Raw genomic sequence first — 12761 nt, forward strand, 5'->3', positions numbered from 1 at the left:
TTCCCTACCTGGTGAAAGAAATAGACTTACAAGTTCAGGAAGCGCACAGAACCCCATACAAGAGGAATCCAAAGAGGACCACACCAAGACACATCATAATTAAAATGCCAAGGGCAAAAGACAAAGAGAGAATCTTGAAAGCAGCAAGAGAAAAACGGTTAGTTACCTACAAGGGAGTACCCATACGAATGTCAGCTGATTTCTCGGCAGAAACTATGCAGGCCAGAAGGGAGTGGCAAGAAATATTCAAAGTGATGAACAGCAAGAACCTACAACCAAGATTACTCTACCCAGCAAAGCTATCATTCAGAGTTGAAGGTCAGATAAAGAGCTTCACAGACTAGAAAAAGCTAAAGGAGTTCATCACCACCAAACCAGGATTACATGAAATGCTGAAGGGTGTTCTTTAAGAAGAGGACGAAGAAGAAAAAGGTAAAGATAAAAATTATGAACAAAATGACATCAAATACATACCTACCAACAAGTGAATCTAAAAATCAAGTGAATAAAAAATCTGAAGAACAGAATGGACTGGTGAATATAATAGAATCAGGGACATAGAAAGGGAGTGGACTGACAATTCTCAGGGGGAAGGGGGTGTAAGAGGTGCGGGAAGAGACTGGACAAAAATCTTACACCTATGGATGAAGACAATGACGGGGGGGGGGTAAGGACATGGGGTGGGGTGGGGAATCAGGTGGAGGGGAGCTATGGGGGAAAAAAAAGAGGAACACCTGTAATAATCTGAACAGTAAAGAATTATTAAAAATAAATAAATAAAAATAAATAAAAAAACACATGGGGGCAAGCTTCATGATATTGGATTTGGCAATTTCTTGGATATAACACCAAAAGTACAGGCAACAAAAGAAAAATAGATAAATTGGACTACATCAAAATTAAAAACTTTGCCGAAACCGGTTTGGCTCAGTGGATAGAGCGTCGGACTGTGGACTGAAAGGTCCCAGGTTCGATTCCGGTCAAGGGCACGTACCTTGGTTGCGGGCATGTCCCCAGTAGGAGGTGTGCAGGAGGCAACTGATCGATGTTTCTCTCTCATCAATGTTTCTAACTCTCTCTCCCTCTCCCTTCCTCTCTGTAAAATATCAATAAAATATATTTAAAAAAAATTAAAAACTTTTGTGCATCAAAGGACAGAATGAAATAGAAATCCATAGAATGGGAGAAAATATTTGTAAATCATATACCTGATAAGAGATTAATAGCCTAGCCGAAGCCGGTTTGGCTCAGTGGATAGAGCGTCGGCCTGCGGACTGAAAGGTCCCGGGTTCGATTCCGATCAAGGGCATGTACCTTGGTTGCGGGCACATCCCCAGTGGGAGGTGTGCAGGAGGCAGCTGATCGATGTTTCTCTCTCATCGATGTTTCTAGCTCTCTATCGCTCTCCCTTCCTCTCTGTGAAATATCAATAAAATATATAAAATAAAATAAAAGAGATTAATAGCCTAAACATGTGAAGAACTTCTAAAACTCAACACCACCAAGCAACCCAATTCAAAAAATGGGTAAAAGATCTGACCAGACATTTCTCCAAAGAAAACATATAAACTGCCAAAAAGCACATGAAAGATGTTCAACATCACTAATGTTGACAAAAGAATGGCCAACCTAAAAAAAGTTTTATAAGAGTTTATTTGGGGGGAAAAAAAAGTTTATTTGAACCAATCTGAGGACAATTGCCAGAAAGCAAACTCTCAACAGATTGAAATAAAATGCTCCAGAGAATGACAGTTTTGCAGCTTATTTTATACATTAGAATAAAATAAAGGAAGAGACAGAGGAAGGTTTACATGAAATCCACCGGTGGTGATAGGGGAAGGGCACATAATAGGAATAGAATCATAGTTGTTTAGTATTATTCACCTTACTAACTCTAGATAGGAGGTTTTCTTACAGACCCTGGGAATGCAGTGTGAAAAAGGAAAATGGTCGTAAAGATAAATCAACCTTGAAGTCCAGGTGGCTCCATCACTCAGAAAGAAGATACATTTTGAGAGCAGACCAAGGACAGAGACAAACCTGAGAGTTAACCTTTATAGGACAATGATAGAGAGCAGGCCCTGGGAACTCACTTAGTACCGTAGTTAGATTTCCGCCTCCCCACCCCGCCCCCGACCCTTTAACCTTATATAACACTGACTTGAGCGTCTTTTCAGGGCGTTACAACTGTCGCTCTCTCTCAGATTGTCGACTATCTGATTAAATAAACGCATCATAAAGATTCAACCCGTTTACTTAATTGACTCCGGTAGCAGCAGCAGCACAGACCCTTTCGTTTCCAGTTTCAGTGGTAGATTAAGGGGGAGGAAGAAAGCAAAATAGGGAAATCTCTGGAATTGAATAAAAAAGTAAAACAGAGAGACATACTTTTTAAAAAAAATAAATTTGTATTGATTTCAGAGAGGAATGGAGATGGAAGAGAGAGAAACATCAATGATGAGAGAAAACCATTGATCAGCTGCTTCCTGCATGCCCCCTACTGGGGATTGAGCTCGCAACCAGGGCATGTGTCCTGACCAGGAATCAAACTGTGAACTCCTGGTTCATAGGTCAATGCTTACCCTCGTGGCCACACCAGCCGGGCGAGACAAATTTCTTTTACATAGGTGGGTACAGGATCATTAATAATTAATATTTACAGTACATAGAGATGGTATGCAGGAAAGTGAGCTAATGATGGGTTCTCTGGTCTCCTGCTCTGGTGAAGTGGGTGTGCCCTTGGGGGTCTGGAAAAGACCATTACTCTGACATTTCAGAGGGATGTTATTTTAGATGCAAAAAGACGACAGGCTCACTTTGTCAAGGAAGACTGACCTTTGTCAAGGAAGCTATAGGTCTAGGACAAACCTACCAGTATAACCCACCGTTAGTTAGAAATTTTTATGTTCAGACTATCCTATGTGGTTACTTTTGGTCTCTGAGTTTGTAAAGCCCACCACACTGTTCTCTCCTGAGTTTGTCAGGTTTGATATGTGGCCCCTTTTTCATCCACACTAAGTAGGAAAATGCAAATCAAAACCACGAGATACCGCTTCACACCCTTTAGGATGACTATTATAAAGAAAACCACAGAAAATAATGAGTGTTGGTGAGGTGTGGAAAAATTGGAACATTTGTGCACTGAATGTAAAATAGTACAGCCACTATGGAAAACAGTATGTCGGCTCTGCAAAAAGTTAAACATGTAATTACTATATGACCCAGCAATATCACTCTTAGTATATACCCCAAATAATTGGAAACAGGTAGTTAAACAATGCTTATACACAAATGTTCATAGGACCAGTATTCACACTATCCCAAAAGTATAAAACCCCAAAAGTCCACCAACAGATGAATGAATAATATGGGGATAAAAAGGGGGAGAAGGTTCTATGGAAAGTAACCTCACAGGGTGATCTGATCATAAATTCGTAACTGGGTAGGTTACTCCCAAGGCATATAACTTTTTAGCAAAAGAGTTATCTTTGCCTTGCCCAATTGGTGTGGCTCAGTGGTTGAGTGCCAACCTATGAACCAGGAGGTCACGGTTCAATTCCAGTCAGGGCATATGCCTGGGTTGCAAGCTCGATCCCCAGGAGGGGGCATGCTGATCAATGATTCTCTCTTCTCATTGATGCTTCTATCTCTCCCTCTCCCTTCCTTTCAGAAATCAATAAAAAAAAAACCTATTTTTAAAAAAGGATTTATCTTTGCCTTAAGGAAGCTCTGTCCATTGTTTCTATGCATCTAGGTTAACACACCTATAAAATAAGCCTTACCACCTCATGAGAGCACATAATCTTGTTAACTATCCTGCAATCCAATCCCCATCTTGATTTTTTTCCCATTTCCATGTAATCTTCCTTAATTGCCTCCTTAATTTCAGTTGAAAAACATATTCTCCAGAGCTTTTGAGATCTTGTTCCTCAGTTTGGCTCAAACAAACTCTTAAGAACTGTGACAGGTTTGGACGTTTCTTACTTTGACAATAAATTGGGTTATGTATATAATGGAATATTATTCAGACGTAAAAAGAAATGAAGTACTGATATATGCTACAACATGGATGAACCTCAAAAAGATTATGCTAGTGAAAGAAGCCAGACATAAAAGGTCACGTTATACGATTACATTTATATGAAATATCAAGAATAGGTAAATTCAGTCCTGGCCAGAGTGGCTCAGTGTCTAAAGTGTCGGCCCCCCTATACCGAAGGGTGTGGGGTTTGACTCCCAGCCAAGGGCAAATATCTGGGTTGTAGGTTCAATCTCCAGCCCCAGTTGGGATGCTTGTGGGAGGCAACCAACAAGTGTCTCTCTCACATCAATGTTTCTCTCTCTCTCCCTCTCTCCCTTCCACTCTCTCTAAAATTCAACAGGAAAAAATATTCTCAGGTGAGGATTAACAACAACAAAATTGTAAGAATAGGTAAATCCAGAAAAAGAAAGCAGAATTGCAGTGGCAGAGTAGAAGGGAGCATGGGGAGTAACTGCTTAATGGATATGGGGTTTTCCTTTGGGATTGATGAAACTTTCAGAACTAAACAGAGTGGTTTACACAACAATATGAATGTACTAAATGCCATTTAGTTGCTCACTTTAAAAGGATTAATTTTGTTTTGTGAATTTCACCTCAACTTTTAAAAAAGGTATCCATAGAGATTGAGAAGCTAAAACATTATTAACCCCCAGATTAATTGTCTCCAGGCACAGGGAAATATGAGAGGATAAAAATACTGACAGTGGTTGGTTTGAATGAGGTAACTAACTATTAAAGTTCAAACCAGGGATCATGTTTTGTTACAAAAATGGTCTGACATTTAATCCTTCCAAACCAAATTTGTTATGAAAAAGTCTCCAGGTCATCATTCAGCTGCGATGTAGGTAGCAGAACAAACAAACAAAAACCTTCCCAGAATCATCTAGCTAATATCCATTATCTTGCAAACCCTTCCTCAGGTTAATGGAGGAACTAATTTATATTTTCCTTTGTATTTTCTCCTCATCCTTTCATCCCACCCCTTTAATCTCTTCCTTGGACCCAGAGATGAATGGATGATTTCAGAGTCTACAAAACAGAGATAGCTAATCTGATCTATATAACCTCTCTTCTAAAATTCTACCAATAAAGAAGAAAGTAGACCTAATGATAGATTATTTTAGGACTTAAGGGTCATATCCCTTTACTAAAGGTAGATGGACTTGCCTTCATACCTTCACATCTTTGGACCATAAATGACTTAACTCTTCCCTGCACTTTTTTATCCTCACCCTAGGATATATTTATTGATTTTTAAAGAGAGAGGTAGGAAGAGATAGATGATAGATAGATAGATAGATAGATAGATAGATAGACGGACAGACAGACATTGACCTGGAGGAGAAACATCAATTGGCACCAGGAATAAAACCCAAAACCAAGATATGTGAAACTGACCGGGAATCCAACCTGCAACCTTTTGGTGTAGGGGACAACACTGCACCCAACTGAGCCACACTAGCCAGGGCCCCTCCACTTTTAAAGACCACACACTTCATCACATTTCTATATAACTATTGCATTTCTAGAAGAAGCACCCAGCCCCCTCAGGCAAGATAAGCCTTGAGAGAATGAGCTCATCTTTTGTTTGTAGGTAGGGAGGAAAAGTATCTTTGAGACAACTCAAGACTCTTAAAATCGCAGATATAATAATAAATACCTTCCTGATGTTCAATAAGGAACTTTATGCTACAATGGAAGCCAAATAAGACCAGAGGTACTTATCTGCCTTTGCAAAGAGAGGTCTTCCTCCAATAGGAGGTTAACTCTTGGCTCTCTGGGGGTTGGTGGAACTGGCTGGAAGTCAAGGGATCACACAGCTTGGGGAGGAGGAGTGGTGCTGGAGAAACCACTGCTGTCATAGTTTCCTGTGTTTACAGCAGATTCATGATACAGATTAATTAAATAAGGAGCCTGGTCTCTGCACTTGCACCCACAAACTCAAACTCATGTGTGAGTTGGTGTACCCCAGCCCCAGAATCCTCCCAGTTCAAGTTGCTGGGGTGGGGACAGTTACTGAGAGAAAGACAAAAAACAGAGGGGGCCAGGGAGACGTTGGAAAGAATTATAGCAAGCTTTCAGAATTTTCCAGAGTTCAGAGTCTACTCCACTGAGAAAGGGAATCATTTAAACTTTTTTCTAACCGTCTCCAGTGACTTGGGCTCTAATTTATTCCCAGCATATATGAGAGAAAACACCAAGGACTGGAGAGAAGACAAACTGGATGGTCTAGAAAAACTTCTATCCTTCATCACCATCCCCCCTAAATTATTAGTTTATTCCCAGACCTAGTTCTCCCATCTTTTCCTCTCCTTACCACAAAAAGCCTTACGTTTCACCTTCAGACCAGGAAGGCCCATTTAATTTTCTCTAATTCACCAGCAAATAAAAAATGTCCTTGGAGAGGTAGGGGAGAGAAGGGGAGTGAAGTTAGTCATTGGGGAGCCTCAAAAGGGGCTGAGAAAAAGAAAGAGAAAAGGAGAAATACATTGGGAACATTGCTATTATGACCACATTCAGCTGCTTGAGCAGTGATTAACACTCCCTGAGGTGCTAATGCTTTAGTCAACTATAAACTAAGCCAGCAAACTGGTTGATGAAAAAGTTACTTACCTTGCTAAGCCCTCAGCTTCCTTCCTTCTCTATTTCTTTCAAGTGAAGTGAGTTTGACCTCCTCAGATCTAGGTTGTGGTTGACTCGAAGCTGTCCCTTCACATCACTTTCCTTGCAAACTGCTGAAATGCTGTGTCTCTGTAATTATGTGTGCCCTGCCAACCAGACAGGCTTAATTCTCCCTAAGGAAGAAGGTAGGGACCTGGCTCTCTGCCTATCGACCTCTCTCTTTCTGACCTTTCTTTTCTGCCAAGAAGGCTCAGAACGCTGTCAACACTCCCATACTTGCCAAAGGCCAGACAGGTTGAAGAAAGATGAAGCCTACTATTTCCTGGACCTCTCTCACTAAGGCAGCATTCTGCTCTTAGAACACAGCATCAGAAAAAAACCCTTGGGATTAGTTCAGACATCAATATTTGGTTGGAAAGGCTAACCACTAGCCCAGAGCAAAAGGAACCCTTTGGTTTCTGGATGTCAATATAGACCCAGGAGGAGTTCCCCCAAGCCCAAAGTACATTTCAGCATAACACAGCTCAAACACAACCCAGCAATGACCAATCTAGGCTTAAGTACAATACCCAAGAAAGGCCCTGCCAGGGTAATTCAGTTGGTTGGAGTGTCCTCCAGATACACCAAGGTTGTAGGTTTGATCCCCAGGCAGGGCACATACAAGAATCAACCAATAAATGCATAAATAAGTGGAACAACAAATCTCTCTAAGATCAATCAATAAAAATTAAAATAATAATAATAACCAAGAAAGACAATAAATGATCATTTGATGGTACAGAAGGAAATCAATTATAGGGGAAGCAATCAATAATTAATTTTTAAAATTCACTTTCCCTGAAAAGAGAGTAAGGCACTTTCTGAGTGAATGTCATCAGGGGCATTCCCCTGTTTATTTCAAAAGAAGAATATAGTAGTCCCCTTACCCACTGGGTATACAAGTATATTCCAAGACCCTCATTAGATGCCTGAAACCAACAGTTTAATTTATAAATCAGGCACAGTAAGAGATTAACAGCAATAACTAATAAAATAGAACAATTATAATATTATAACAAAAGTTATGTGAACGTGGCATTAAGTAAAATAGGGTTACTTGAACAAATACTGCAGTATCTTTTTTCTTTAGTATAGTTTTTATTGATTTCAGAGAGGAAGGGAGATAGAAATATCGATGAGAATCATCGATCGGTTGCCTTCTGCACACCCCCCACTGGGGATGGAACCCACAACCCAGGCATGTGCCCTTGACCAGAATCAAACCTGGGATCCTTCAGTCTGCAGGCTGATCCACTGAGCCAAACTGGCTAGGACAGTACTGCAATATCTTGATAGTCCATCTGATAACCAAGACGAGAAGGCTATTAAGTGACTCATGGGAGTGTATAGTGTGGATATGCTGGACAAAGGGATGATTCGTGTCCTGGGCAGGATGGAGCAAGAGAGCATGAGTTTTCATCATGCTACTCAGAATTGTGAGCAATCTAAAACTTATAAATTGTTTATTTCTGGAATTTTCCATGAATATTTTGGATCACAGTTCACTGAAACCATGGAAAGCGAGATCATGGATAAGGGGGGGGGGGGGCTACTGTAAATATTAAAGACCAAAATATTAATGACTAAAAATGCATACTATTTTTTAAAATAAATCTTTATTGTTGAAAGTATTATATATGTCCCCCTCTCTCCCCCATTGACCTTCTCCAGCCAGTCCCTGCCCCCTAACGCCCCAGGCCTTGCACCACCCTATTGTCTGTGTCCATGGGTTATGCATATATGTATACAAGGTCTTTGGTTGATTACTTCCCACCCATCTGACCTCCCCGCCTTCCCTCCAAGATTCTGCAGTCTATTCCATGCTTCCATGTCTCTGGATCCACTCTGTTCATCAGTTTATTTTGTTAATTAGATTCCACATATGAGTGAGATCCTGTGACACTTGTCTTTCTCTGACTGACTTATTTCACTTAGCATGATACACTCCAGGTCCCTACATGCTGTCTCAAAGGGAAAGATTATTCTTCTTTTACTGCTGCATAGTATTCCATGGTATAAATGTACCACAGCTTTTTTATCCATTCATCTACTGATGGGCACTTGGGCTGTTTCCAGATCTTAGCTACTGTAAATTGTTAAAAATGCATACTATTTCAATGAACATAAAATAAGAATCAACTCAACCATCTTATTCCTTCCTTTAATGGATGCTGACTCAGGGAATTTATTTCCACATTTCTAGCTCCTTTTCACTTAGAGCTATAAAACTCTAGAACCTTGTGAGCAGTGGTCCTATATGACTGTAAGATCATTCTGCTTATACCTGACCCCAGCTATGTCACTTACCTGTCACTGTGAACATGACTGGGGAACAGACCACTTACAATGAGGACCTGGAATGTGGAAAATCAAATCTACATCTGAACAGATGCTGAGAATGGATTTAAAAAACAAGCAAACAAACAAAACAAAAAACCAAAATGGTAGCAAGCACAAACTAAAGCAGGGAAGGTGAAAGAGTTAAGGATGCTACAAAATGTTACATAACATTATGTAGAACAGGTGTGGAAAAGGAACACCAGTTGCAATGGACAAAAATCCTGAAAAAAATAGAGGTGATTAATTTTAAGCAAAGGTTTCAGGCCAATTTAATATGTTACTGGCAGAACATTTAAAGTTCTGTTAATAATGCCTGAACTGAAGAAGGTCTAAGAAGTCAGAGATTATCTTTTTTAACTCAGAAGAATCATCTTTGAATGTAAAGGGAGATTATTTATAGAAAAAATTTGATATTGAAAAGTAGCTTACATTTTACCATCACTACTACTTGCTCTGGTAGATAAAATTTGCATTCATTATGGAATATATAAATATATGCACATACATACTGCTGCATAGTATTCCATGGTATAAATGTACCACAGTTTTTTTATCCATTCATCTACTGATGAGCACTTGGGCTGTTTCCAGATCTTAGCTATTGTAAATTGTTACAGATATTATAATGTATATAATATCCTTTATATTGAATTTATTGGGGATTAGTATATTGTTAATATACTAATATAATTAATATATATTGAAGGATATATATATTTTTTAAACTTAAAAATACTTCTATGGTTTGTTGTAAAACTATTTATGAAGAAAGACTAGAAAGAGGTAGGAAGTGGTCTGTGGGGCACAGGGTGATACAGTAAAACCTTGATATAATAGACTAATTTGGGTGAGGGGGTGTCCATTAAAGCCAAAAGTCAACTATATAATAAAGTAGGTTTTCCGATGCATATGTTCAAAAATTGACAAATTGGTTGGTTTACCTCTTTTTACTTACGTAAACATGTTTGTGTAATTAAAATTAAGTATTCATGAAAAGTTTAATTTCACAGAAAAGCTGTCTATATGTATTGCTGTAATTTTAAATTTATACTGAATAAGTCTAGTAAATGTGTGCATTCACCACGAGTGAGCCAATGCACAAGGCTGGGGCGTGGCTTAGCATATGTGGGAACATGGATGGCACACATTCAAACTGCTGCAGAAAGTCATGCCACAGGACAACAGAACCAAGTACCTCGAGAGATGCGGGGTGAGCACATGCTATTCATTCCATGAACATTGTTTATGAACAGTGACTCTTGGATTTAAATATGTAGACCATAGTTGTAGCCATGTAATATTTATTTGTGTCAGCAAAATTACTAGTGTTTTATCCAACATATGGCTATTTGCTAAAATTTGTTAAAAATAAGTGAATTAATATAAAAAATAACCTATTTACTTATAAGCAAATCTAGGTTACAAGTATTTTAAATTAACACGGTGTTAATTTTCATATACTAGTATGACATACAGATCAGAAATTTTGTCCATTAAACTCAGTCTGTTAAATCAAGGTCCACAAAATTGAGGGTTTACTATAATCTACCACTCTTCATGTATACCAGTTTTTCTGAGTTCCATTCCTTTCTCTTATTTTCTTTTTAATTTTTCTAAAATAAATTTTTATTGATTTCAGAGAGGAAGGGAGAGGTGGAGATAGAGACATCAATGATGAGATTCATTGATCAGCTGCCTCCTGCATGTCCCCTTCTGGAAATCGAGCCCACAACCTGGGCATGTGCCCTTGACTGGAATCAAACCGGGGACGCTTCAATCAGCAGGACAATGCTCTACCCACTGAGCTAAATCGGTTAGGGCGTCTTTTTAATTTTTACTATGAACATAAACTTCTTCTTACTTTGATAATTATGCTTTATATTTACCCATCATTCCCACAAACAGTATATAACCCTAGTGATGGACTTAAGGAAGAGCTAAGGAAGAAGTCTCTAGTACCTGATATACTAGTTAAGCATCTAATTCAGAGATGCATAGTTTTCATAAAACAGTAATATCAAGAAGAATCTTTAAGGTATGCAGTGTGTAATAACTTTAAAGGCAGCTCATGAACTGGTACGCAAATAGAAGTTGCAATAGGAGATCCAAGATGGCAGTGGAGTAGGTAGAGGCTACATTCACTTACTGCCAAGACCAAACTGGAATTACAACTAAATTATAGGAGCTTCATCCTGAATAACCAAATGAACACTAGCTGAAGAGAAGTCTTAAAACCAAGGATTATAAAAGAAGCTGCATTGAGACTAGTAAGAAGGGCAGACACACGAAAAGGGCTGGCCCCGCTCCCAAGGTGGCTGAGATTCTGGAGGAATATCTCAGCTGCAAAGGTGCCCTCTGAGAAGCATGAGGTCTAAACTCCAAGCCACGCTCCCCAGGCTAAAGCACCAGAACTGGGAAAGATGCCCACATAACACAGGGCTGTGAAAAGCAGCAGGGTTTCTGTCCACCAGGGAGAGATGGGAGTCTGCCAGAGACACAGGCACTTTCTTAAGAGCCAATGCAAAAATTCCATTTGCAGCCAGTCACCGTGGGCTCCGGCAGAGGGAGGGCAGAGTGGACTAGTCTCGAGGAGAGTGTGGGATTTGTTTGTGCCTCTCGAGAGTAAGCTGAAGGGACAGCCTCCAGGATCCCTGTGCTGAGTCATTCTCCCATATGGTAGATGCCATCTTTCTTAGATGCCATCTTCTCCCCTCCCTGTGGCAATAGCCTGGGGGAATGGAATAGCCCCACTCTCTGGATTCCCTCTTACCCACCCTGTGGAGCTTAGGCCCTGCTGAGGAGTCAGTTGCCTTGGTCAGAGTATAGAGGTCTGGGCAGACTCAGGTTATGTCAGTGACTGAGCTGTGTGGCTTCAGGGTAGGGGACATTCCCCCCACTTTCCCATGAAACTGGTGCTTTTCTCTCACAGGAGATCTGCTGGAACCACCCTCTGGGCTTCAGGCAGAACCACCCTCTGGGCTGTGGCTCTGGAGGTACCACAGGCCTGATCCCTAGTGGCTCCATTCTGCCGAGGTCAGGGCAAAATCCAGGACAGACAGTTGTGTCTGGGGTGAGGGCCACACCCCAGAAGCCTGATCCACACCTCCCCCACGCCCCCGACAGATCACTAGCCCCATCCTTCTGACTCCTGGCAGCCCCATCTTGCTGAACTCCCTCTCCTGGCGGAATCTGGGACAGATTCTGTGACTAGAACAGGGGCCATTTTTCCCTCACATTCCTGACCAGTGCAGAGCCCTCCCTTAACAGGGCCAAATCTTGGTCTGTTTGGGCCTGATAAACTCTGTTGGCCTCACCTTGACTCCCTGTGACCCATCCGAACACAAAGGTGTGCGAGCACCCAGTGGGTGGTAGCTAGACTTGGTAAACCTGGGGACATTTGCTGAGTGGCCTTGGGCCCTGCACTGGCATTGAGTTTGAGTCTTTATCAATCTGGTGAACATCACTCACCCCTACCTGGTGACTGACTCACTGTGAACCTACCTTATGCAACTCGGGTACTACCAGAGGCTCTTTCAGTGATGGAGCCTAACAGGCAGCTGGCAGGCAAAGGCAGGGGGAGGAAAATCTTGGGGTGCGTTGGGACACTTGCTGACCTGCCCCTGGGCCCAGTGCCAGCCTTGGTGTGCAGTTTGGTCCTTCCTGTGCACCCTCTGGCCCAGCAGAGGCAGCCACTAACTATGAATCGCTTGCAGCTCTA

This window comes from Plecotus auritus, assembly GCF_963455305.1.
Source record: "Plecotus auritus genome assembly, chromosome: 9".
NCBI lineage: Eukaryota > Metazoa > Chordata > Mammalia > Chiroptera > Vespertilionidae > Plecotus > Plecotus auritus.